The following is a 22,904-nucleotide window of genomic DNA, read 5'->3' as shown; positions in this document are numbered from 1 at the left end:
GCAAATAAACCGAGGTCTGAAAAGATGGGAAGGTTATATTTCTGAAAATATGATAACAACGTTTGCTATGTATTTCCGGTTTTGTTTTTATTTCAGATTAGCGAGCTTTGCACTTCTGTCATCTGTACCGTCTGGATGTCGTACATGCATTTTAATTCGACATGTGAATAATGTTACGGACGAACTAAGGAAAATGTTAGCATATCTTGATGCATTAGGGATACATGTACCTGTGGTCCGGTCAACTTGCGCGCTTCAGGTGACTTCATGGGGCTTTAAGATAATTCCTTTTGAGGATTTAAAGGTTTATAGTGATTGAAAGTGTTAGTGTGTAAAGGAATGGCCATGATTGTGGCGGGCTGACCACAGACCACACTCTGATGGTGTGTGCATTTGCTGCTGAAACCAATGCCGCTCTCTTTTGGGTCCCAGCTGCCAGAGCCGCAGACCCCGTCCACCGCACTACGTAAAGTCTCAATCCCCATGGTAACCACCAATCAACTGGAAGCTTCAATGTCCAAGGGAATCCATCTGTCTATCAAAAGTAGCAGTTTCAAGCAAAAGAAGATCACATCTAAACTATAATAACGGACCGCATGTCACTAGTTTAAAGTTCCTAGAATTTAGCTTTCTGCTTTACATCTCAACTGTCTTCCATTTCCCAAAGGTAGGTCAACACAAAGCCTTCAGGTGAGGTTTGCATTCCTAATTATGAACAACCACGAAAAACACACAAGCATATCGTAATAAATGTTACTCCTTTATATTCTAATTGCTACTTTTACTGTATAACAGTTGTCTTGTTTGTGAATCTGCCTATTCCACCTTCAGTCGACACTTGAGCTGCTCTCGGGCCAGAAGACTTTCTATCTGGTGGAGGGGGATAGCCTGAATATTTCGGTGTCTGGAAACAATTTAAATAATTTGTGAACAAACGGAAACGATTGTTCAGTTGTAGATGATAGTATTGGTGCTGAATGCGGTTTTTTTTGTTTGGATGTGTAGTTAAGTGTTGTTTCTGTGGCGAGTTGGGTGGCGAGAGATTCAGATCACCCCCCCTCCCTACACCGCGTTTGGCAGGTCTCCGTTGCCAGGGTGCCGGGTTCTGGGTGTGGTCGGAGAGAGCGAGCGGGCGGGTGGCTGTGCCGCTGTCATTGACTAACGGTGCAGCTGGAGCGGTTACTAATACAACTCAGAGCCGCTGTTATCACCAAGAGACAGACAATCAGAACCTAAGGCCATGATTCGACACTGAGAAGCGATTCGGAGAATAGCGACAGGAAATCCCGGCACGATATCGGCGAGTGCGGAGGGCCGGAGCCGCGGCCACCCCTTCTCAGGTCAGATACTGCTGGGCTCTGCCGACACCGTTCCAGTCTCCACTTCCCGATACCACCCCACTCCCCACCCCCGCCCCCCAAACATTGGCAACCTCACACACTCTTCCTCTCCCAACCCTTCCCCTGACCCAGGCATTCACCTCACAACCCGGGCATCCTGTACCCCATCCAACCCTGGCATCTCCCTCATCTCCACAACCAAAGCATTGCCCACAGAATCTGGCATCCCTCACCCCAGCCCCAGCATTCCCGTTTTCCGCCCCTCCCCCACCCCAGCCACCTTCTCCGCCCCTGCCTCTGACATTCAATGCCCCCTCGCCGCCTCATCACCAACCCGCAACCCCCATCTCCCACCTCCCCCCCCCCCATCTCCCACCACCTCCCCTCCCCGATCTCCCACCTCTCCCCCCCCCCGATCTCCCACCTCCCCCCCCGATCTCCCTCTCACCTCCCCCCCCGATCTCCCTCTCACCTCCCCCCCCATCTCCCTCTCACCTCCCCCCCCGATCTCCCTCTCACCTCCCCCCCCGATCTCCCTCTCACCTCCCCCCCCCGATCTCCCTCCCACCTCCCCCCCCCCGATCTCCCACCTCCTCCCCCCCCCCGATCTCCCACCTCCTCCCCCCCCCCGATCTCCCACCTCCTCCCCCCCCCCGATCTCCCACCTCCTCCCCCCCCCCCGATCTCCCACCTCCTCCCCCCCCCCCGATCTCCCACCTCCTCCCCCCCCCGATCTCCCACCTCCTCCCCCCCCCCCGATCTCCCACCTCCTCCCCCCCCCCGATCTCCCACCTCCCCCCCCCCGATCTCCCACCTCCCCCCCCCCGATCTCCCACCTCCTCCCCCCCCCCGATCTCCCACCTCCTCCCCCCCCCCGATCTCCCACCTCCTCCCACCCCCCCGATCTCCCACCTCCTCCCACCCCCCCGATCTCCCACCTCCTCCCCCCCCCGATCTCCCACCTCCTCCCCCCCCGATCTCCCACCTCCTCCCCCCCCGATCTCCCACCTCCTCCCCCCCCGATCTCCCACCACCTCCCCCCCCCATCTCCCACCTCCTCCCCCCCCGATCTCCCACCTCCTTCCCCCCCCCGATCTCCCACCTCCTTCCCCCCCCGATCTCCCACCTCCCACCTCTCCCCCCCCCCCCCCCCGGCCTCCCACCTCCCCCCCCCCGTCTCCCATCTCCCCTCTTTCCCCCCCCCCATCTCCCCTCCCGCCGCCCCCATCTCCCCTCCCGCCGCCCCCATCTCCCCTCCCACCGCTCCCCCCTCCTCCCGCCACCCCCCCTCCCCCAACACGAACCTCGTTGCCTCATCGATCCCCTCAACTCGTCCTCCTCACCAACCCCTCCCCCTCACCAACCCCTCCCCTCGTCTCATCACCCACCACTGCTCTCCTTGTCTGCCCTCACCCATTTCCCCCAAGGGCAGTCCCTGCAGGCCCCCTGTCTGTGCACCATCCCCAACCCAAGCTGCCCTAATTCCAACCCAACACCCCCCCCCCGAAACCTAGTGCTGTCCTTGTCTCTACCCCCAACTCTTGCCTGTAGAAAATCGACAACCTAATTACTTCAATCGGTCATGGTGTGATAGATGCAAATCTCTGCTCTTGTAACGCAATTTTGAAATTTGCATAGAATTCCAAGTCTGCCTTTGTATAATTTAAAAAGAAGTTGAATTAACTGTTTTATACCTAGCTTTAAAATAATACAAGAATGGCCTTCATGGAAAATATCATAACTAGCATTGGTATAACTCAGCAGTACTGTACAGTCAGGTTGTGTGTACAACACTGGCATTCAGAAGATTAACTGCTGTGGCGAATCAAGGACTAGTTGCCATTTATTGCCAAATATCTATGCCGTTGAAATATTCCACCTTTTCATTATTATGTGTAATATTGGAGTAGCCGATTCCATATTCTTTGACCTGAAGCACTTAGCATGTTATTTAGTATAGTGTTACTGTTTTTTAACTAAGCTGTACAGAAATAGCAGGCTATGTCATAGTGTCCAAACTATTGAAAAGATAAGTAACAAATTTTGTAAGTAGTAATCTATTATGAGGATGACTTTTGTTCAACTGCAAGAAGAAAGTTTTAAAAAGCTTTGAATCTAATGCATAATGAGTTTTCTAGAAATTCTGCCTCAGAAATACCTGAATATTTAGCACGTACATAGTGTTGAAAAATTGTTTGAAAATTGGAATTAAGCAACAGTGCTGAAGTTTCAAAAGCAGTGGGCCTATTGCTAACAAGCTATGTTAGATTACAAGTACGATTTGTCTTGTGCTTTACTAAGCAAAATATGTTGCAGAGTCAATTGGAGGGACCTCCTGTACTGCTCTTTTCTGCCTCTAGAAAAAGCAGTTTGGTTTCGCAACTCTGGCTGTATTTAGTATAAAGGACAGTAGGTTTAAATGTTTCTGAATGTAGTGCATCTTGGGCAAGTTTGATGATTGTCTCTTCATCTGATTCTCTTGTATTGTTTTATAATGTAACAATAGTATATTGTATATTCAATTAATTTTGTTTCAGATAAGAATCACTCAGCACGAAATATATTTGTAGAATATTAAGGTAATGTCGATAATTGGAAAACTTTTTCTACAAAAAAGTGGAATGTGGATAAGTTAGGGACCAATTCTAAAGAATCACTTTGCTGAGCATGCAGTATGTCAAATGTCTTGCCATATTCTCTTTTTCCATCGCTATCTAAAATTTTTAAGACAGAATGAAAGAGTTGTACTTCAACCCACCTAGTATTCGATTAAATATTTGAAAAAGAAGATACTCACTCATATAAGGTTCAGCTAACGTATAATAGAGCCACTGTATTAGGTTTAATCCTTTCTGTCCATTGTTTTTTTCCACTTGTGGTTATGTTTGATGTGTGATTTAAAAAAATAAGGTAAAACAGCACTGAAATGAGTATAGCAATGCTTGTGGAGTTACAGTATCAGGCACGTCCTGAACCTAAAGACTTGCAGACATTTGCCCTCCTCTTCACTTCTTGACTTAGTCTTCCAACGTTACAGTTTCCATGGTGGCTCATTAGGTGATCTCAGTATGGGCAGCAAATGGGAATCAACAATTAGCCTTATAACCTGGCCAAAGTCAGCTCTTGCTGTCTTGTCACTCCTCCTTGAATGTACATGCAAGCAGACATTGGTTAAGTACAGTGTTGAACTTGACTGTGGTGGTCAGTTAAATGATTTGTTGTCTAGACTACCTTGTTTGAGATCTTGGTAAAGATTGCTAGTGCTCATGGACACCATGAACTGGGACAGAGGAAAATGAGAATAAATCTGTATTATGGTTATTTAGATAATGTCATAATGAATGGAACCGTTATTCTGATCTCCACTTTAAGTAAAACCAAGAATGAAAATACTTGCCCTGTATTGCCAATACATATGATTTAACTTCAAAGCATAAACTTTTAGATGCAATATCAATGTCACATTTGAGTGGGATTTAATAATAAATTGTTGGTTGAATAATGTAGCTATATGATATTGTCATAAAGTTGACAAGTGTTGATAAATCAGTCGATAACAAAGTGTGGAGCTGGATGAACACAGCAGACCAAGCAGCATCTCATCACTGAGATGCTGCTTGGCCTGCTGTGTTCATTCAGCTCCACACTTTGTTATCTTGGATTCTCTAGCATCTGCAGTTCTCATTATCATTGATAAATCAGTCGACCTGCTTTTGTCCATTTTGCTGTTGTACAATGTGGGGGAAAGGTATGGAAGGCAATGCGCCATGTTTTGTTTTAGTAATTTTGTTTACTGTGGGTAACAGAATTTAAAATACGGTAACATCTCATATAGTTAGATATTTTGTTATGCACTAATTTGAGGTGTTTCAAATTGTTGAAGAAATAGAATAATACATCTTTCCCTATGTTTTGCAGGCTAAATTATTGTTTGCTGACAGAAAGAACTTGCATCTATTTCAGCTGAATAAATAGGTGACAGCCATGGATTGGTTAATTTTGCAGAACAACACCTTGATCAATCTGCTTTGACTTGTATGGTTTGAAAGTTAAACTGAGCCTGGCAGTTGACTGTCAATCATCATTGCATTCTTCTTGGCAATGCCTCTATCAGAGTCCATTTGACAACCAGCACTCTGCTTTCATATTGTATAAAGTTGGTTTTCTGCTTAAATTGATGTTCTGGTGAAATGTCCTGATGAGTGCAAGGTGAAAAGATCTGACAATTTTCTTCAGTAACAGTATTGTTGCTCCTGCATCGCTATGTTTTTTTCATAATAGAGAGAGAGAGAGAGAGATACATCAATTTGTTTCCGTATTTGTAACTAAGATCCTTTTCAGTGCACACTTAGGATCTGCATTTATGATTATAGTCTTGGTGCATTATGAGGATGATACATGGTTCTTGAACTGAAATGAATGAAATTACTGGTATTTAATTGTTGGTTTGGCTCACTGGTTGCCTTTATCTCAGTCAGAAAGTTGAGAGTTCAAGCCCTACTTCGGTACATAAATTTGCATACACCAATCTAATTTGTTTACTGCTTGTTGGGAAGTCGCCTTTTGGATGAGATGTTAAACCAGTTCAAATTGGGGAGAAAAATCCCTTGAAGCTAAATGATAAATGAAGAGGTGATGGTTGAGAGATGCATGCTGCACCAAAATAATTTAGCAATATAAAATATTTCAAATGAGCAGGTATAATTTTTTTTAAGAATGGCGCTGTAGAATCTAAATATAGGTTTAACATAATTTCTAACGGAAGCGAATGTTTCTGTTTTGCATTTCGTTAATGTTACAGATTTTAGGAATGCAGCCACACTTTTGAGAGGAGTCCCTGTAAACAAAAGAAGTTTTCTGTTTAAAAGCAGTTGATAGAATGCTATACCTGTCAATATTTGATTTCAGTTGACCTGGGACAAATTAGTTTTGGTATAATTTATTTTTTTTTGCTGCATTATTGTATATGGACAGTTTTAATGCTATGATGATATTGAGGGGGAAAAAATGCAGCATTCTTCTGAAGGCACTTATGTTCCAGTTGTATGGGCAAAGGGCAGGCTAGTGGTCTCAGCTGAATTGTTCTGCCAGAGAGCTGCACTGGATTCCATGGGTGATGTGGCTGCCACCTGAGCTGTGACCATTCTGTTGTTTATGATTAGCTAGTTCAGTCTTTGAAACTTTGCCCAAATATCAATGCTTAATATGGATAGTATGATTTTGCATTAAAACTGTTTTAATTGCTCCTTTTTGTAAATTTAAATGTATCTTTTTGTCAGCATTTCACAGCACTTGGTTTCAATCAACCCAACTAGACTGTTTTAACTAAATTGCTTTTATTTGCTAAATTACAGCTTGTTGTGAGTTTTTAGTCTTCACAATGTCAGAATAGAAATGTTATGGTCGCTATGAAATAAGGGCTTTTTCAGGGTAACAGTACAAGAGGAGAAAACTTAATTGCTCTGGACCAAAGTCATTGAGACTGTTGAGTAATATTTATGAACATGATTTTATATCTGACTTCTCAGATCAAGAACACATTGTGCAGAATGTGCTTTTAAAAAATGAAAATTAAGTGAAATCTAACTTGATGAAAGGTTCCAGGAAGTGCATGTAGTATTGTAGAACGTGGGAATACGTTGTGGTTATTATGAAAATTCACAGGTGTTTTCTCATTAAACAAAATTTATATTTTATCATGAAAATTATTTCCTGAATCATCAATTTCTTATGTATTTCTAACACTGGAACTATTCTGAAGTTCTTCTGTAGGGTAGAACAGAGTTGTTTGTTCTTCAACTAACTAGTGACAAGTTCTAAGTATATTGGCTAATTATTTGAGTGCGTCTAAGTTGATGTACTAGTGCCTACTCATTTGTGGTGTATTTTATCAAGAGTCTGTAGCATGACTATTGCATTAAAAGTGGTTCATTAAATGGAAATTTTCCAGTATTTATAGGACATCAAGTGTGAAAAAAGTAATATGTATTCAAGTTTTTTTCCTTTTTTTAAAACCGAAGATGACGTACAACTTTATTTCACATCTAAAATCTAGTCCAAAGATGCAAAACATCTCAAATTTTAATTGTGCTATAAATGCAGATTTAATGCATTTGCCGTTTTTCAAATTCCAACTTGCTCTGGCTCAACAATAGTCAAGTTATTTGAGTTGCAAGTGGTTTTCTCATTAGCCAACTTATTACAAATAACAGGATTAACTTTCACTCGGAAAGTGCTAGTTTAGTACATAACAGTAAAATCTTATAAATCGATAATCAACTAATTCCAGAGCTCACTGGAAACTTCAACAAATTTATTACTGTAGGTAATGAGTTGTCACATTTACTTAAAACTCAGATCTCAAACTTTGTAGTCAACTAATAGTGTTTTTTTGTATAAAATCCCCACTGAAGAATGACTAAAAGAGAACATGAAAAAAAATCGGGTTTTGGATTATGAAAGTGACGTACAATTTAACTGATTGTTATAATTGCGACTGATTTTCTTTTTCTCGGTGCAATGTCAATGGTGTGAGTAATACAGTATAAGAGGATCTTGTTTTTTTTAAAAAAAGAAATGATTGATCCTGTACTTGGAGAATGAATTTAGAGTTTGTTTGCTTATGGGAAGTAACACAAGTTCTGTACCTTTGACCTGGATTTTAGGTGTGAAATAAAGTAACCATTTAGGGGGAATTGTGCCATAATGGTAATGTCGGTACTTAATATAGATCGGAAGGTATTTCAGAGGCCTGTGTGTGACTCTAGTTCCACAGTAATATATCCTAGTATTCCAATCATCCTCTGAAAAAGCCAAGTAAACCAGCCAGATCAAAGGCAGTTAGGAATAGGGAACAGAAATTTGCGTTGCCAGTATGAAGCCAACAAAGACTAAAGAAAAAAAAGATCTAAATTGCAACATGTGAACTAGTGCCAAAAAGCTAGATTACAATTATGCAAAGCTAAGAGTGAAAGGGTTGCATTCCGATCTGTAAATTGAGTCAAATGTTTGTAGTAGTTTTCCTGTCATCTTCCTTGTTGGGGAGGTGAGTTTTAATTTGTTCATACAGCTTTAGTAGTTCATCCACCTGGCCAGTTTTATGCTAATCTAGAGATAAATAGTAAGAGTCAGAAAACATGGAAACAGTTGTTTGGCCCAACATATCCATGCTGCCAGTTTTCCTAAACTGAACAAGACCCATTTGTTTGGCCCATATCCCTCTTAAACCCTTCCTATCTAATCTACCTGTCTAAGCGGGTATTACAACATTTAAAAGACATCTCTACCATTTTGTCTAAGATAACAAAGTGTGTAGCTGGATGAACACAACAGGCCAAGCAGCAGGTTGTTCCATTCACACGCCATCCTCTGTGTGAAAACGTTGCCTCTCAGGTCCCTTTTGAATCTTCCCCTCTCATCTTAAACCTATAGCCTCAAGTTGGGACTCCCCTACCCTGGGGAAAAGTTCTTGGTAATTTACCTTATCTATGCCCCTCATGATTTTATAAATGTCTATGTGGTCACGCTTCAGCCTTCTATGCTCAAATTTAAAACGTTCCAACCTTTCCTTTATAACTCAAACCTTCCAGGCTCTGTAATCTCCTTGAAAATGTTCTTGCACCCTTTCTAATTTAATAACACCCTTCCTTTGGCACTATTCCACATGTGGCCTTAGCAATCCTTGTGCAGCTGTAACACAATGCCCCAACTGCTGCACTCAGTGCTCTGACAGATGAAGGAAAGCATGCCAAAAACCACCTTCACCGCCTTGTCGATTTGTGCTGCCATTTTCAAGAAACTATGTCCCTGCATCCCTGGGCCCCTCTGTTCAAAGGCACTTCCGAGGGTCTTATCATTAACTGTGCAAGTCCTGTCCTGGTTTGTCCTACCAAAATGCAAGGCCTCACATCTATCTTTTTTATGTTTTCATTTTTTGTGTTCAGTCCAAATAACAGGGTAATTTTTCTTGGGGGTGGGGGAAGGCAGTGAGTGGGATGTTGCCTGATACAGGTGTTCATGGAATCCCAACATGAATTTTGAGGAAATGAAATGCACAACAAACTTTGAAAATAAATTGTGTAAAATGTAAAACAAAGTTGATATTTGAGAAGTAAATCTTGTTTTAGCATTATTCCAATGTAAGTTTGACTGAATTTTAAGATTTTCTTGAAAGTGAGTCTCAACATTTAACTCTCATAATTAGCTAAAATTTGGCATTCATACTTGTGTTTGATGCATTAGAAGTAATGAAGTGCTACATTTGGAGTTGTCACCCATTCAAAACTAATTGCCAATAATTTTTCTTTTAAAATTCTTTTCAAAACTGTTTTAATCTTTTTTAATATGACTATCCATCTCATTCAGGTTAGTTTGTCATTCAATTAATAAATCTGACATATAAAGTTAGTCTGAAGAATTGCACCATGAAATTAATAGATTGGTTAAAAAAATCTGGGTTAATATTTTTAGCTCTGATAGTATATGGAATAATGTAGAAAATCTTGTCAATCTATGATCTTACAATTCAAAGGATCATAAACGTAAATAATCACTATTTGACTCAACAAGCTTTTTAAACACTGAGCTAAAATTAAAAACTAAAAGCTATACAGATACAAATACTTAATCTGTAATACGTCAAACTAATCTTTTTCTTCTTGATTGCTTTCTGTCCAGGTTAACCACATTGTCACCCTATTTGTGTGATGTTTTTAAGTTTTCGATTTTTAAAGATGGCTGTTTGCCCTGCGCTGCCATATACAGCCTCTCTTGTCTATAATACCCATCTGTCTCTATGACCCAGGATTGCATAGTGCCATCGTTTCCAACTCCCTTACCTCACTCGCATCACTGACTCCCTCTTTCTCTTGCCTGTTTCTACATCTCTCACCTTTTTGAGTTTGGACGTCTGAGCAATAGCAACAATAAGAACAAGCGCTTAAACTAAGATCATTTTTATTTAATTTTAAACAAATGAGGATCAGTATAGGGTACGTAAAAGAGAAGAATATTCGTGCTGCTTTTCATTGAAACAGGTTTTATTTTCATAACCTCCACAGTCATGAATTTAAGAACATTAATCACCAAAATGAATTACAAATTATGATTAAATAACAAGCCCAGCAATAATATAGCTTGGGTTGTGCAACATTTAATATTCCAGACCAGGACAGCTTCAGCCTGCAGGAATGATCACTTGTGATGGATGGAATTTATTTTGGAATTTTTTGTTCCTGTTCAATAACCTTTGTCGACTTTTAACTTAGTTAAAAGGATAACTTTGGCTTACGTCGAATATTTTCATGTGTATTCAATACCTGAAATTTTGGAACATTGGAACTATACAGGAAGTCAGATGCAATAATTATTGGTGTCAAAGCTTCAGCTTATTTAATCAGTATGCACTTACCCTACAAACAATTAATCCAGATGTAGTGCTATTGTGTATCTTCAGAAGGTAGCGTATATAAAGTTTGTGTCTTCTGAGGTTTGGAGGGGAAACTATTCTTGTTTGGCTTCTGTGGTGTACTCATTGATAGTATTTCATTCGTGTTGTCTTATATTAGAGAGGAAAGAAAAGTTATAATGTTAACATTGTTTAATAAAAGCAAATTATTTGAGTGTGGATACTATTTTTGGTTGCAGGTAAATTGTTTTAGATCACATAGAGAGGAAGGTAAAGGAGGTGGAGGAGTTGCTTCACTAATCGGGGAGAATGTCACATCTGCATTCAGAGAGGACATACTGCAGGGCTCATCCACTGAGGCAATGTGGGTAGAGATCAAAAATAAGATGGGTGCAATCCCTCTGATGGCATTGTGCTGTAGGCCCCTGCCCCAACAGCTACCGAGACATTAAGGAACAAATACGTAGACAAATTGTGGAAAGATGCAGTGAAAACAGTTGACATAGTGAGTGACTTTAATTTCCCCAATATTGACTGTGCCTACCTTAGAGCAAGAGGCTTAGACGGGGCAGAATTTAAGTGCATGGAATTGGGTTTCTTGAAACCGTATGTGGAGGGTTGAACTATGTACAAAAAGAGCTATGTGGGACCTTGTGTTGGCTAATGAGTCTGGCCAGGTGACTGCCTTTTCAGTCAGAGAGCATTTTGGAAACAGTGATCACAACTCTTTAAGTTTTAAGATAGGTATGAATTGGGATAAGTCAGGATCTTGTGGCAAATTCTAAATTGGGGGAGGGCAAATTACGTAAGCATTAGACAAGAGTTAGGGAGTGTTATTTGGGAGGAGTTATCATTTGACATGTGGAAATTGTTTAAAGACCTGATGAGAATTCAGGACCAGCATGTTCCCGTAAGGAGGAAGGACTAGGATGGCAAGGTAAGGGACCCTTGCATAATGAGGGAGGTTATGAATTTAGCCAAAAGGGGAAAGAAAATGTGTGTAAAGTTTAGGAAGCCAAAATCAGAAAGGGCCTGTGAGAAGTATGAAGAAAGTGGGAAGGAACTTAATAAGGAAATATGAGAGCAAGAAAGGAGGGAACTTATGCTTTGACACATAATATGGATGAAATTCTGAATAAGTACTTTGTGTCAGTATTCACCCAGGAGAAGGATAGTGAGATTTATGTAGAGAATGCTAATATAGTAAGGCTTTTGCAATCAAGAAAGAAGTAGTATTGAATCTCTTGAAGATCATTAAGGTTGATAAGTCCCCAGGGCCTGATGGTGTCTAAACCAGGTTATTGAGAGAGACAAGAGAGGAGATTGCTGGAGCCTTAACCAAAATCTTTGTATCCTTGTTAGCCAATGGAGAGGTCCCAGAGGACTGGTGGGTAGCTAATGTTGTTCCTCTCTTCAAGAAGGGAAATAGGGATAATCCGTGAAACTACAGACTGGTAAGTCTTACATCAATGATTGGGAAGCTATTGGAGAGAATTCTTAAGGATAAGATTTATGCACATTTGGAAAAGCATGGCCTAATTATGGACAGTCAGCCTGGTTTTGTGCAGGGCAGGCCTAATGTAGATGGGCGAGTTAGTCAGTTTGCATTTGATACAAAGATTGGTGGAGTTGTAGATAACTCAAAGGATGCAGTGCGATATAGATCAGTTGCAGATATGGGTGGAGAAGTGGCAAATGGAGTTTTAATCCATGAGGTGCTGCACTTCGGGAGGTCAAACATTAAAGAAAAGTATACAGTTAACGGCAGGACCCTGAACAGCAGTGATGAACAGTGGGATCTTGGGGTTCATGTCCATAGCTCCCTGAAAGTGGCCACACAAGTAGATATGGTGGTTAAGAAAGTGTGTGGCATGCTTTCTTTATTGTTTGGGGAATTGAGTACAAGAGTCAGGATGCCATGTTGCAGCTTTAAGATATTGGTTAGGCCACTTCTGGTTGGCACATTAAAGGAAGGATGTGGAGGCTTTGCAGAAGAGGTTTACTAGGATGCTGCCCGGAGTAGAGGGTATTAACTATAAGGAGAAGCTAGAAAAACTCAGTTTTCTCTGGAGTGGCAGAGGTTGAGGGGAGACTTGATGAAGGTGTATAAAATTGAGATGCATAGATAGTGTTGATTGTTTGACTCTTTATCCGAGTCGAAATCCTTAAAACTAGGGGACATGCATTTAAAGTGAGAGGGGAAAAGTTCAAAGGAGACATGAAGGGCAAGTTTTCATAGAGTGATAGGAGTGAGGAATACCCTCCTACCAGGGATGATGGTGGAGGCAGATGTAACAGGGCTGTTTAAGAGACTTTTAGACAAGCAGATGAATATGCAAGGAATGGAGGGATATGGACCAAGGGCAGGCAGAAGGGATTAGTTTAATTTGGCAATAGGTTTGGCATAATATTGTTGGCTGAAGGGCCTGTTCCTATGCTGTATAGTTCTATGCTCTAAATTGGGAAATAACTACTTTGTAGCACTTTGGAATCTTTTATCTTTATTTTAGATTTTAGTCGAAGCTACTTGTAACGTACCTCTTGAAAACAAAAACTGTCCCTTTTCTGCTGTTACATTGGCGTTAGCCCCTACTGTTCCCTCTTCTGTATTGATGACTGTGCTCCCGTGGGGAGTTTGAACTGTTCATCAACTTTACTAACACCTTTCACCCCAACCTGAAATTCACTTGGACCATCTCCAATACCTCCCTCTCCTTCCTGGACCCCCCTGTCTCCATCTCTGGTGACTGCCTCAAAACGGACATCTATTTCAAGCTCCAGAGATAATGGGAACTGCAGATGCTCGAGAATTTCAAGATAATAAAATGTGAGGCTGGATGAACACAGCAGGCCAAGCAGCATCCCAGGAGCACAAAAGCCGACGTTTCGGGCCTAGACCCTTCATCAGAGAGGGGGATGGGGAGAGGGAACTGGAATAAATAGGGAGAGAGGGGGAGGCGGACCGAAGATGGAGAGTAAAGAAGATAGGTGGAGAGAGTATAGGTGGGGAGGTAGGGAGGGGATAGGTCAGTCCAGGGAAGACGGACAGGTCAAGGAGGTGGGGTGAGGTTAGTAGGTAGCTGGGGGTGCGGCTTGGGGTGGGAGGAAGGGATGGGTGAGAGGAAGAGCCGGTTAGGGAGGCAGAGACAGGTTGGACTGGTTTTGGGATGCAGTGGGTGGGGGGGGAAGAGCTGGGCTGGTTGTGTGGTGCAGTGGGGGGAGGGGACGAACTAGGCTGGTTTAGGGATGCAGTAGGGGAAGGGGAGATTTTGAAACTGGTGAAGTCCACATTGATACCATATGGTTGCAGGGTTCCCAGGCGGAATATGAGTTGCTGTTCCTGCAACCTTCGGGTGGCATCATTGTGGCAGTGCAGGAGGCCCATGATGGACGTGTCATCTAGAGAATGGGAGGGGGAGTGGAAATGGTTTGCGACTGGGAGGTGCAGTTGTTTGTGCATCCCTAAACCAGCCTAGTTCGTCCCCGCCCCCCACTGCACCACACAACCAGCCCAGCTCTTCCCCTCCCCCCCCACCCACTGCATCCCAAAACCAGTCCAACCTGTCTCTGCCTCCCTAACCTGTTCTTCCTCTCACCCATCCCTTCCTCCCACCCCAAGCCGCACCCCCAGCTACCTACTAACCTCATCCCACCTCCTTGACCTGTCCGTCTTCCCTGGACTGACCTATCCCCTCCCTACCTCCCCACCTACACGCTCTCCACCTATCTTCTTTACTCTCCATCTTCGGTCCGCCTCCCCCTCTCTCCCTATTTATTCCAGTTCCCTCCCACCATCCCCCTCTCTGATGAAGGGTCTAGGCCCGAAACGTCAGCTTTTGTGCTCCTGAGATGCTGCTTGGCCTGCTGTGTTCATCCAGCCTCACATTTTATGATCTTGAAAGAATGTTTCCTCTTGAAGTAGAATCTCAAGCAAGGGGAATAATAGTTTCAAACTAAGGGAGTGTCTATTTAAAAGAGAGATGGAAACATTTTTTCTGAATGTTGAGTGTCTTTGGAATTCCTTTAATCAGAAGGCGGTGGATACAGAATCTTTAAATATTTTCAAGGCAGAGTTAGGTAAATTCTTGATTACCGAGGGAATGGAAGATTATCATGAGGATGCAGGAATGTAGAGTTTAAGATAAAACTGGAACAGGCTTGAAGGGGTGAGTGATCTTCTCTTGTTCTTTGTATGTTCATGGTTCATTTCTTAAAGCACCATTTTTATCTCTGGCTTTTAAAAATTTAAATTTAAATTGCTTTGTTGGCACAGTGAGATTTGCAGTTGTTTCTCAGCGTCAAGACATGCAAATTAATGCGGTAATGTGACCACTAACCCTAAATTCAGGAGGCTGAGCGCACGTTGTACAATCTGCTGTTTGTCACCAGCAGTGAGACTTTTGGTTGCGTGAGTTTAAAATAGAATATGAACAATTCATTCAAATGAGATTTTGAATGCTTTGATTCAACCTTTGTGGAAATACCTGAGTTGTTTTTCATGGTACCAACCTAAAATTCAAAAGAGGGTTGGTAAAGCATGCTTTTGGCAGAATGTGTGACAATCAACTGAATATATAAAGTAAACCTTTGTCATGAGCTTAGCAATCACATTTGGTTCAACAGCAGAGCTCACTTGTGCTGGTTCAAATTCTAAAGATTTCAGGAAATTATTTGAATGCTAATCAGTGGCATAAAATATTCTCTTCCTAAACAAGGAAACTTTGGTATTTTGCCTGGCTGTTGAATTTGTAATCAAGCATCACTTGGTCCATATTGGCAGATTTTGGGATCAATAATCAGTAGCATTGGAAATGCCTGCCAGGCAGGATATCAGCATGCATTGAATGGTCTGGAAAAAATAAAAATCTAAGGTACTATGTACCTAATTTCCTTTTTATAATGAAAAACACCCACACAATTTTATAAGAATACAAAATGGTTTCAAATTTGGAGATAATTCTCTCATGTTGTTGAGCATACGTTAGGTTCCCAATGGATACAGTGTGATCATTTCAGAAAATATTTTGTTAATTTCAGCAAAAGAAGTACAAGAAACTCAACAACTACTGAAAAATGTACGATACAAAATTTCAAGGCATCCCTCTTGGCCTGCGGTATCCTCAGTTTGCCTCATAGAATCGTAGAGATGTGCATCAGGAAACAGGCCCTTCGGTCAAACTCATCCATGCTGGCCCGGTATCCTAAATTAATGTAATTCCATTTGCTATCTTTTGGCTCATATCCTTTTTAAATATTGTAATTGTACCATCCTCCACCACTTCTAGCAGTTCATTCCATACACAGTGTAAGCTCTGCATGAAAATGTTGGCTCTTAGGTCCCTTTTAAATTTTTCTCCTCTCCCCTTAGACCTGTGTCCTCAAGTTTTGGACTTCGCTACCTTGGGAAAAGACCTTGACTATTCACTCTATCTCTGCCCCTGACGATTTTCTAAACCTCTATAAGGTTTAAATCTTAGAGGTATAAACCTCGCCCCCTCAGCCTCTGACACTCCAGGGAAAATAGAGCCAGTCTATTCAGCTTCTCCCTATAGGTCAAACCCTCCAACCCTGGCAACATCCTTGTAAATGTTTTCTGAACCCTTTCAAGTTTAACAACATCTTTCCTACAGCAGGGAGACCAGAATTGAACACAGTATTCCAAAAGTGGCTTAACCAATGTCCTGTTGAGCTGCAACATGACTCCTATACATTGACCAAAAAGACAAGCGCACCAAACACCTTTTTCACTACCCTTTTCATCTGTGACTCCACTTTCAAGGAACTATGAACCCGCACTCCAAGGTCTCAAATCAACCTCCTTGAAACTTCTTGTCTTTCTCTGGTATATGGTGCTCACTTTGTAAATCTGTCTTCCAAAGAAGATCTATTCCTGTGTTAATTTGGCCCTGTCTGATCTACCTTGGAAACCCGTGTCAAATGCCCACTGTCAACTAACAGAACAGTAAGGTGAACTCGGTTTCTCTTCTTTCTTCCAATGTTCCAGTGTTGCAATGTTGCACTTCGTGCATGTGTGTAAATCCCTCCTATACCTTTTCTCCTTTCTTCTACCCGCAACTCCCCATCAAATAACAACTCACTACTTTGACTTTTTTTTGCAAAAAACACTTACCTTCCTGATATAATCTGCAATAGCTGTCCAACTTGCATTGTTAAATTATTCAATGAAGTGAAAAATGACATATGAGAATGAACAGCTCAGTTATCAGCTCTGAGCATCACTACAGGGCTCAACCATCTTCAACTGCTTAATCATTGACATTCCCTCCATCAGAAATGGGGATGTTTGATGGCACAAAATTGAGCATCTGTGATTCCTCAGATACTGAAGAAGCCAATGTCCATATGTAGCAAGACCTGGACAGGCTTGGGAAAGTGGTGAGAGGCATTTTTGTCTCCAGTGACAGGAGAGTGAATCTAACCGCTGACCAGAAACTGAATTGAGTCAGCCATATAAATACTGTGCTCTGCTCCATGGCTCTGCGCACAGTGGACACCTTACCAAGGTGGATTGCAGTATTGACCTCCAGTTCTAGAAGCCACTGTGACACAAGAAGTTCAGAGGTCAATGCAGAAGAAAAACAATTAGAATGGCTGGTTACAAGAACAGGTTGGAGGATGGGAATTCAGTGGCAAGTAATCTCATCTGTCCACCATCAAAGAGGCAAAAGTCAGGCATATGATGGAATACACTCCTTCTCTGGATGGATGTAGCTGTAAAAACACGTGAAGCTTGACAACATCCAGGACAAAATAGTCCATTTGATTGACATCCTGTTCACCACCACCTTCTTCATCTGATAGCGTCAATGGTGTATACTGTGTACAATGCAGTACTGCTGCGCAGCTTTCCAAACTGGTGACCTCTGTCACGTAGAAGAATAAGGACAACAGAGGCATGCAACCCCTCCACCTGCAAGTTCCCTTCCAAGCAGCATACCGTCCTGATGTAGGATATTATTGTCATACCTTCATTGTCACTGGATCACAATCCTGGAACTCCCTTTACAACATCATTGTGCCTCCTCCTCCTCCTCCTCCTCCTGGCCCATCCATCCACAGCTGCAACATTTTAAAGCAGCTCACCACCATTTTCAGGATATTTTGAGAAATCTTATGAATAAATGAAACAAAAATGTCTATATATGTATATTTGATGCACAGCATGCCTACTTTGTACAATTCCAACTGGTGCCTTTCTTCCTAATAATTGGTGCCATGGCTGCCCAAGTGAACTACACTGAGAACAGACTTGCTCTTACTTGGTCATAGCTTCATTCCAGTGACTTCATTTTCCAGTTTAATTGGAAACAGCTTTTCACTTAAAGTCCAGCTGCAACTCAACATGCAAACCACTGACAATCCCCAATCCTGTCCCTACAAAAATGAGATGCTGGTTTTGTGGCATGACTTGGCATTCCCAGCTTTTCCAAACACAGATTCTGCATTGTGGCAAAAATCTTTGTGCCTTTCTAAGAATGTTCTGGAAGCAATAGCAGAGTAGCTGTTGGGCAACAGCATGGATGAGAGGTTTTGAGTTAACTGGATTAATGTGGTTAAAGTACTTCTCTAATATGGGACATTGCATTTGGATAAATTTTACTAAACATATTTGCTATGATTACTTAGGGTTTAAGATTCCTAATGATTGGAAATTGGCATTGTACATTATGAGCCTTTCATTGATTTAGAATCTTTTGTCAACAGATTTGTGCTTTCAGACTAGTTGTTTTACTGGACTCTTAGATTATATAATTTTTTTCCCCCCTTGTACATGCCAAAAGGAAGTGAGGCCTTCAAAAACATCTTGTTTGTGTTCTCTAAATATTGTCACAACAACCTAAATTACTTCACAAAAGCTTGATATTTTTTTCTAACCTATTTGAAAATGAAACTGGGTAAAAACATTCAAGTGTTGCTTTGGATTTGTTGACAAAGTATTTTTGTTGTAACTCCCTGTTGTATTTGGACAGGAAGCAAGGAAAATGGGAATGATGCTCCCTCATTGGGTCAGCAAGAATGGACTTAATTTGAGATAATGCAGTCAGCACCTCCATTGTAGTCTTGGTACCTAAGTTGTGCCATTGCAGTGGAATTAGATCCACAGACTGCTGACCTCAGTTCTTTTGGTTCTCTGATGCATCCAGTATGGATTTATGATGGTGTCAAAGCAAAACAGAGACAACATTGCATTCATTAGAAAATCAGAAAATTGTCTGTTGTGGGCCATACATTTTCCTTTGACCTTGTATCTGAGTTGAAGATTGTACTGTGCACTTTGCTGCATTGTTTTTCTCATTAGGTGGCTAAGATGAACAGTAGAGTGTGGCAGTTTCACCTGGTGAGGTGAATTTGAGAAATTATAAAAGAAAAACATGCAGTTCAATCACATGTTTCCCATGATTAGGGTGTCACATACGAGATTTGGACAAATATAAAAATGTAACACAGTGACTTAATCTGCAAAGAAAATCCCTGTAATTTTGAAGGGCCAAGATGTGGCAGAAATAATAAGTGCTTTGAGTTAGTGTTTATTTTTAAAGAAAGTGCTTGACTGTCATAATTTAATAACAACACTTCTGATAACTCATTTGTATCTAGTGATGTATTTGACTTATTGCTGCGTCATGTTGGAAAGTCAGCATTAGGTAATGGAAGCTTCTGGTTTTTTTTTCAAAATGTACCTATGTTACAAAAATGTGATGACTGGCTTTAATGCAAATATCTATAAAACTCTATTTTTCGTTTTAAGTTTAAAATCATGATGGTTTTAAATTCAACTTTCAGTTCTACAATTGAAGCTAAACTTTTGTCATGGTTTAACATCCACAGTTAGACCCGTCCTCCCCAGGGCTCCCCAGTGAGATTGTAAGTTTTATATATACTGTAGTAATTGCTGTTAGTGAGTTTCAAGTGCATTAATGTAAGATGGTGTGATAGTTATGATTACATGACACTATTTGACTTTAGATTTCTAATTGAAGTTTCAGAGTTAGCTTGAAAAGTGAAAATTCAATGTAAATCACCTCCTGTTTTTTGGCATGTTCAATGAAGTTATTTGTTGCAGATCATGCTACTTTTGAGATCAGATAATGGGTGTAGCACTTTTAATAGGTTAAGGTTGCACAGCTAGTTTGTTTCAAGACTTGCAGCGCAGTAAATTTGTGGCTCCCTAGTTACACTATATCAATTGCAAAGAGGTGTGGTATAGAGTTTCCTGTTTTTTTTAAACAGAAGTGCAGTTAAGCACGTGGTTTCAAAACTTTTCCAAAATGCTGTTGCAAGTATTACTATTCAAGCTTAATAAGTGATATTGCACTATGTTTAGCTTCCTGATTCTGATGGAAACGAATTGTACTTTGAGAAATTCTGATGAATAGTGTTCTGCCTGTCATCCATGTCATTTTTCTTTTTAAAAAAACACACACATTTTGGAAACAGTGTATGTAGATTTATTAATGGAAGCAGTCACTGAAGCTGGTCATTAATGTGTAATAGTTGTAGTTATCAAAAAAGATTTGGAATTATGGCAATATTTCTCTTACTTCTGTCTTCATCTCCGGTGCAGAAGGAGGCAATTTTGCCCATCATGTCGCCACCAACTCTCCAAACAAGCATCATTATCATGACTTTGTGAAATTCTTCTGTTATTTTCCCCCCTTACTTTCGCATGTTGCATCTGTTTAAATAATCATCTAGTGCCTCCTTGAATGCCTTAATTGAACCTGCTTTTGCTAAACTTTCAAGCAGTTATTCCGTGCCTGAAACCACTTGTGTGAAAAAGTTTCTGCTAACATTGCATTTGCTTCTTTTGCAAATCACTTTACGTTTCTGCCCCTCATTCTTGATCATTTTACAAGCAGAAACAGTTTCCCTCCATCTGCACTGATGAACCCCCTCGTGACTGAAAAATTCTCTCTGATCTCCTATTCGTTGCTTTCTGTCCAAGGAGAACAACCCAACCTTCCACTCTTTATTCATACTGAAGCTACTCATCCTTAGAGCCATTCTTGTGAATCTCTTAACATTTTCTAATGTGTTCACAACCATCCTATAGTGTGGCGCTCAGAACTGTGCACTGTATTCCAGCTATGGTCAAACAATTGTCTTCTACTCATATTCAGCTTCACTTCCTTGCTCTTGTATTCTCTGCCCTCATTCACAAAGCAATGGATATTGGGATGTTTTATTAACAGCTTCCTCCAGCAGTGCTGCCACTTTCAATGATCTGTATACACATACACCTAAGGTTCCTCTGCCCCTGCACCCTCTTTAGAATTGTGCCGTTTAAATTACGTTGTCTGTATGTATTTTTCCTCACCTCACACTTCACTGCATTTAACTTCACCTGTCACCTATCTGCCCACTCCACTAACTTGTCTATGTCTTACTGAAGTTTTATACTCCTCTTATGGTTTATAATGCTTCCAAGTTTCATGTCATCGGCTAACTTTGAAATTGTCCTCGTCCTCGTGCTCACCAGTCATTTGATCATATCCAGAAAATCAAGGTTGTTTTTTAATAAGACTCCTGATGAGCTCCATTATAAATCTTGCCCCAGGCTAAAAGATATCTGTTGACTGCTACTGTGTTTCCTGTCACCATTTTTGTATGTACATTGCTACTGTGCTTTTAACTATAATGTTTCTCATCACTGTTGTGTGGTTCTTTGAGTGCTTTCTGGAGATTTATGTACACCACGTGGATTGCATGACCCGCATCAAACCTTTCTATTACCTCTTCAAAAATGCCAAATTAATACACACAAATTTCCTGTTCAACTCACCTTTCTCCATGTGACTGCTAACTCTGTCCTTATTAATTTTCACTTGTGTTTCATTATAGAACATAGAACATAGAACAATACAGCGCAGAACAGGCCCTTCGGCCCTCGATTATCTTTCTGTTTGGTCAATAACCCAAGATTTAAAAATTGTTTTTCATTAAACTGTGGCCAAGGTCATATGAGAATGGAATAAAGATTGAAATTCAAGGTAGTTAATTAGAAAGTAATAATTTAATACAGTCAAATTTGGGTTTTAAGACGCATGAAGTGGGCAGGTGGGATGAGATGATAATGAGAGCTGTTGGGCAGAACTTAATATTTGATCTGAACATTTTTTTGGTTTCCATTGTAGTTGGGGTGTATGTATTTTTGTAGTTTGAAATGAGAGTTGACAAGTGGAAAGTAAGTAATCCTTTTAACTGATCTTGAGTTTTAATAGTCTTTCCCAACAAATTGTTGTCCTGCATGGTACAGCTCAATGCAAAAGGATGTTGACTGCTACCAACTTTAGCAGCTCATAATTGATTGTGTTCTGATCTCTGAGGAAATGAGAGGCTGGCAGTAGCTAGCCTAGTAACAATGAATGTTTTATGGAGAGGAGAAATTGAACAACTTTTAAGGAAATGTGACTTAAATTGGAACTAAATTATGTCGAATACAAATGCAAAATACTGCTGACAGTCTGAAATAAGGAAAAAAGACAAAAACGGTGTTGCTGACATAATGCTAACTGAATGCGCATGTATAGATGATGGCAATGACCTCACGTTGCCATGACAGAGCCTCTGGCCTCTGGCCATCCCCCTCACCACAGAGCCGTTAGCTGTTCTATTCCCTGTTGGTTGGCCCCTTGCTTGCTTCTGCTTCACACATACCCCCAACCCACCTTGCTGTTGGTCGCATTCCTCATTCTGTAGCTTGCCACTTTGCTTGTGGAGTGGATCCAAACATGAGATACGAAAGACACACTTTCTAAGTGTAGTTCTGTGCTGCTTTCTCATTCATTTCAGGGATACCTCTTGCATACGTGGTTTGGCAGCCCGTTGCTGCACACAAGTCAATTCTGCTATATGGTAATGCCCATTGACTTCAGTGAGCCTATGCACAGGAGTTTTATTGTAAAGATAACAAGATGTGGACCTGGATGAACACAGCAGGCCAGGCAGCATCAGAGGAGCAGGAAAGCTGATGTTTCGGGTCTAGACTGTTCCTCAGAAATTGGGGAGGGGACAGGAGCTCTGAAATAAATAGAGAGAGAAAAGGGGAGGTAGTGGTAGGTGGATAGTGGAGCAGATAAGTGGAGAGAAGGTGGACAGGTCGAGGAGGCGGGGATGAGGGGAGCATGCTGGTCTTG

General features: G+C 41.3%; 1 protein-coding gene across 2 annotated transcripts in view; it reads left to right on the top strand.

The window, feature by feature from the left end:
* The first annotated feature begins 557 nt into the window (after positions 1-557).
* LOC125457818 (guanine nucleotide-binding protein G(I)/G(S)/G(T) subunit beta-1-like) overlaps positions 558-22,904 on the top strand; it is a 57,764-nt gene continuing 35,417 nt past the window's right edge. The window contains exon 1 of one of the 2 annotated variants that reach the window (XM_048542454.2): positions 558-667. The gene's annotated coding sequence lies outside the window, so the exon portion shown is untranslated. Of the gene's footprint in view, positions 668-1,099; positions 1,341-22,904 lie in introns of those variants that run through there. The other variant, XM_048542453.2, reaches the window with a different exon arrangement.

The sequence above is a fragment of the Stegostoma tigrinum genome, chromosome 14, assembly GCF_030684315.1.
Source record: "Stegostoma tigrinum isolate sSteTig4 chromosome 14, sSteTig4.hap1, whole genome shotgun sequence".
NCBI lineage: Eukaryota > Metazoa > Chordata > Chondrichthyes > Orectolobiformes > Stegostomatidae > Stegostoma > Stegostoma tigrinum.
Note: the sequence above shows the minus strand (reverse complement) of the source record. Positions and strands in the feature narration are given on the sequence as shown.